At 55.3% G+C, this 5,000-nt stretch overlaps 1 non-coding gene and 1 pseudogene across 1 annotated transcript; both read left to right on the top strand.

The window, feature by feature from the left end:
• The first annotated feature begins 269 nt into the window (after positions 1-269).
• Positions 270-424, top strand: LOC145965892 (5.8S ribosomal RNA). The gene has a single exon (XR_014436860.1). It is a non-coding gene; the product is annotated as a 5.8S ribosomal RNA (ribosomal RNA).
• A 1,217-nt stretch (positions 425-1,641) lies between these two features.
• LOC145965903 (large subunit ribosomal RNA) overlaps positions 1,642-5,000 on the top strand; it is a 6,073-nt pseudogene continuing 2,714 nt past the window's right edge.

Raw genomic sequence — 5,000 nt, 5'->3', positions numbered from 1 at the left:
GACGAGAGGACCATGGTGTCCGATGGTTTATTCAAAGAACTTTCCGCCCCGGCTCTTTCCCCGTCGAACGGGGGAAGTGACGCTCCGATCGCGAACCAACTTTGTGCCGTAGCCTCGATCCCTTTACCGGGATTGCGGCGGCGGTCCGCGCGTGCTCGGACGCGCGGCCAGGCTGATCGAAGAGCCACGATTTTCTCTCACTCTTCGGAGTGGAGACCACGATGGATGAACTGTGAAGCGTTCGACGAACGCGACGAATGAAAAACGATTACCCTGAACGGTGGATCACTTGGCTCGTGGGTCGATGAAGAACGCAGCTAATTGCGCGTCAACTTGTGAACTGCAGGACACATGAACATCGACATTTCGAACGCACATTGCGGTCCACGGATACAATTCCCGGACCACGCCTGGCTGAGGGTCGTTTTAACAAACCTAAACTGCTTGCGCCCTTACGCAAGCTGACGAGCCACGGCGTAGCCGTGAAACGACGAAATGTCGTCGGCTGTCGTCGCTGTGCCCCCGTCGCATTGCGTAAACGGCGTACGAGCGATCGTTGGACGTTCGCCCGAGAGAGACTAGAGCCTCTTTGTCACCCTCCCAGTATGTATTGGCGACGGGTTCGACGAGAGGCCGTCGTCGATTGGCGTCGTCTGAAATGACACCGAAGGTGTGTGCAGCGAGAGGAGTTATAAAGAGGAGGAGAGAGGCGCGCGTGTACGCACAAAGCGTTTAAAGGATAGCGAAGCGCGCGCGAGCGGCGCCCGGAGGCTGTCGAATGATATGGAGAGAGTTGTCGGCGGAGATATACACAACGACGACACACGAGAGAATATGCGAAAAGTTTAAGCGAGAGGAACGACGACGAACGACGCGCGACACTCGAATGATCTCGCTCTCTACGAGTGATCTCGTAGTTGGCGAATAAAATGCAAAAAGAAAGCGGCGCAGCAGCACATTCTGCTGCGTCCGTCTTTCTAGCGCGTCGTTGTCTCTTCCGATCGCGTCGTCGCGCTGTGCGACTCTCTCTCGGTCTCTCGGTGCGCCAGCGCGCTCGCGCGATACCGCGCCTTTTATTACACGCGAGGCTTCGCCTCCTATCTCGCGGCGCGAGATACCTTACGGTAAAAATATATGGAGAAGGGAAACCGCGGCGCGCGCACAGTCGTCGTCCGGCGGTACGCGGAGGGAGAGAAATTGCGAGAGAAATCCACCCTTAAAAAAGCGGATGAATCGCGAGCCGACCGCGTGTCCGAGTCCACGAAATTTTCGAACGAAGATTGTGACCGGCACGCGTCGTCGTGTACTCGTCGAATCGATTCCATACCGCGCCCGTTATATATATACACGCGCGCGCGCGCATCATAATTACGCCGCGCCGTGTTATTATAATCGTGGAAGTTAGAGGGACGGAAGAAAAGAAGCGCAAAACGATATTATAATATATCTATCTCCTCTCTCGCGTCCCCGCGAAACAAGACTAGATTGTGCCGCGCGCGCAATATCGGTCGGTGCGTTACCGCTAACAATAGTAGTAGTTAACAAACAATAATGATACTACTTAGCGCAATAACTCCACCACCGCACACTCCCTCTATCTCTCTATATCACTTTGTAGAGAGTTTCTCTACAAAACTCTGACGACCTCAGAGCAGGCGAGATTACCCGCTGAATTTAAGCATATTATTAAGCGGAGGAAAAGAAACTAACTAGGATTTCCTCAGTAGCGGCGAGCGAACAGGAAAGAGCCCAGCACCGAATCCCGCGGTTCCGCCGCAGGGAAATGTGGTGTTTGGGAGGATCCGCTTATCCCGAGGCGTCGCGTCGCGTCCAAGTCCATCTTGAATGGGGCCACTTACCCGTAGAGGGTGCCAGGCCCGTAGCGACCGGTGCGCGTCTCGGGAGGATCTCTCCTTAGAGTCGGGTTGCTTGAGAGTGCAGCTCTAAGTGGGTGGTAAACTCCATCTAAGGCTAAATACGACCACGAGACCGATAGCGAACAAGTACCGTGAGGGAAAGTTGAAAAGAACTTTGAAGAGAGAGTTCAAGAGTACGTGAAACCGTTCAGGGGTAAACCTAAGAAACCCAAAAGATCGAACGGGGAGATTCATCGTCAGCGGCGCTGGCTTCGCGTCGGTGGGCGATGTCCCGCGGAGTCCTCGCGGCTCGCGCGCGGGCACGCTACCGTGCGCCGATGTCCGGCTGTCGTCGTCGTGCACTTCTCCCCAAGTAGAACGTCGCGACCCGCTGGGTGTCGGTCTACGGCCCGGGTGCGGTGACTGTCGCGTCGCCGGTAAAACGGCACGCGACAAACCCTCGGTCGCCCGGCCGGCTGCTCGGCGGTACGCGCAAGGTATCAGGCCGCACTTCTACACGGTGCGTCGAGGCCGTCGCAAGCGCGCGCCACGGTACTCGGAGGTTACGGACTTTGCGCCGTCCCCGGTCCTGGCCCGCTGTTGGTTAAAGTACGGATCACCTTCGACAGGCCTGCGAACGTCTCTCTCACGGGGGACGGATACCGGTCGGCGACGCTACTGCTTTGGGTACTCTTAGGACCCGTCTTGAAACACGGACCAAGGAGTCTAACATGTACGCGAGTCATTGGGACTTGTCGCGAGACCTAAAGGCGTAATGAAAGTGAAGGTCGGCCCTGGCCGTCGACCGAGGGAGGATGGGCCGCGTCGCGATGCGGCCTCGCACTCCCGGGGCGTCTCGTTCTCAACGCGAGAAGAGGCGCACCCAGAGCGTACACGTTGGGACCCGAAAGATGGTGAACTATGCCTGGTCAGGACGAAGTCAGGGGAAACCCTGATGGAGGTCCGTAGCGATTCTGACGTGCAAATCGATCGTCGGAACTGGGTATAGGGGCGAAAGACTAATCGAACCATCTAGTAGCTGGTTCCCTCCGAAGTTTCCCTCAGGATAGCTGGCACTCGGCCGTTCCGCACGGAACGCGCGCGAGTCTCATCTGGTAAAGCGAATGATTAGAGGCCTTGGGGCCGAAACGACCTCAACCTATTCTCAAACTTTAAATGGGTGAGATCTCTGGCTTTCTTGAATTATGAAGCCACGAGCATCTCGGATCAGAGTGCCAAGTGGGCCATTTTTGGTAAGCAGAACTGGCGCTGTGGGATGAACCAAACGCAGAGTTAAGGCGCCCAACTCGACGCTCATGGGACACCATGAAAGGCGTTGGTTGCTTAAGACAGCAGGACGGTGGCCATGGAAGTCGGAATCCGCTAAGGAGTGTGTAACAACTCACCTGCCGAAGCAACTAGCCCTGAAAATGGATGGCGCTGAAGCGTCGAGCCTATACTCTGCCGTCAGCGGCAAGTGGGGCGGCGACGGGAGCGTTGCGCGCGTCGGACCGCGTTTGCGGCTCTCTCGCGAGGCAATCGTCTCCCTCGAGTCGTCACGAAGCCCTGACGAGTAGGAGGGTCGCGACGGTGAGCGCAGAAGGGTCTGGGCGTGAGCCTGCCTGGAGCCGCCGTCGGTGCAGATCTTGGTGGTAGTAGCAAATACTCCAGCGAGGCCCTGGAGGACTGACGTGGAGAAGGGTTTCGTGTGAACAGCCGTTGCACACGAGTCAGTCGATCCTAAGCCCTAGGAGAAATCCTATGTCAATGACGGCGTACAATATACTCGAGTGTCGAAAACGAAAGATTATAATATGTATATAATGACACACGCCCGTCGGGCGAAAGGGAATCCGGTTCCTATTCCGGAACCCGGCAGCGGAACCGCATACAATTCGGGCCCTCGTAAGAGTGTTCGTCGGGGTAACCCAAAATGACCTGGAGACGCCGTCGGGAGATCCGGGAAGAGTTTTCTTTTCTGTATAAGCGTTCGAGTTCCCTGGAAACCTCTAGCAGGGAGATAGGGTTTGGAACGCGAAGAGCACCGCAGTTGCGGCGGTGTCCGGATCTTCCCCTCGGACCTTGAAAATCCAGGAGAGGGCCACGTGGAGGTGTCGCGCCGGTTCGTACCCATATCCGCAGCAGGTCTCCAAGGTAAAGAGCCTCTAGTCGATAGAATAATGTAGGTAAGGGAAGTCGGCAAATTGGATCCGTAACTTCGGAATAAGGATTGGCTCTGAGGAGCGGGGCGTGTCGGGCTTGGTCGGGAAGCGGGTCTGGCTGACGTGCCGGGCCTGGGCGAGGTGAACGGTCGGCGTTCTCGCGCCGGTCCCGGGATCCGAGCTCGGTCCCGTGCCTTGGCCTCCCGCGGATCTTCCTTGCTGCGAGGCTTCCGTGGCGGCGCGAGCCGTCGTGGTCGTCCTCTTCGGCCGCCATTCAACGCTCAGCTCAGAACTGGCACGGACTAGGGGAATCCGACTGTCTAATTAAAACAAAGCATTGCGATGGCCCTCGCGGGTGTTGACGCAATGTGATTTCTGCCCAGTGCTCTGAATGTCAACGTGAAGAAATTCAAGCAAGCGCGGGTAAACGGCGGGAGTAACTATGACTCTCTTAAGGTAGCCAAATGCCTCGTCATCTAATTAGTGACGCGCATGAATGGATTAACGAGATTCCCACTGTCCCTATCTACTATACAGACCAATCGCCCTATTGCCTACAATAGGGAAAGTCTACGAGCGTATAATTATGGATCGAATACAGACATGCTACGAGGATCTGGGACTAGATTCTAAAAAGCAATTTGGTTTCAGAAAGAAGAAGTCGACAGAGGATGCCTTTATCACATTAAGACGAAGTATTATTGAAACGGATAAGAAATATGCTGTAGCGGTGTTTGTGGATATTGAGGGAGCCTTCGATAATATATGGTGGCCGGCTCTAATGGCAAGAGTTATGAGTTCAGGGTGTAGTGGCACTCTTTGGTCGATTATAAAGAGTTACTTCGACAATAGAAAAATGCTGGTCAGGACGAAGTATGACAAATTAGAACGCCAGATGGAAAGAGGCTGTCCTCAAGGATCAATTCTTGGACCGACTGCCTGGAACTGGGCGATGGATGAACTGCTAAATAAAATTGAGACG

The sequence above is a fragment of the Camponotus vicinus genome, unplaced genomic scaffold (assembly GCF_025532165.1).
Source record: "Camponotus vicinus isolate PSW18456_S1 unplaced genomic scaffold, iyCamVici1.0 SCAF_15, whole genome shotgun sequence".
Classification (NCBI taxonomy): domain Eukaryota; kingdom Metazoa; phylum Arthropoda; class Insecta; order Hymenoptera; family Formicidae; genus Camponotus; species Camponotus vicinus.
The sequence above is the reverse complement of the archived record's forward strand: the minus strand, read 5'-3'. Positions and strand labels throughout refer to the sequence as shown.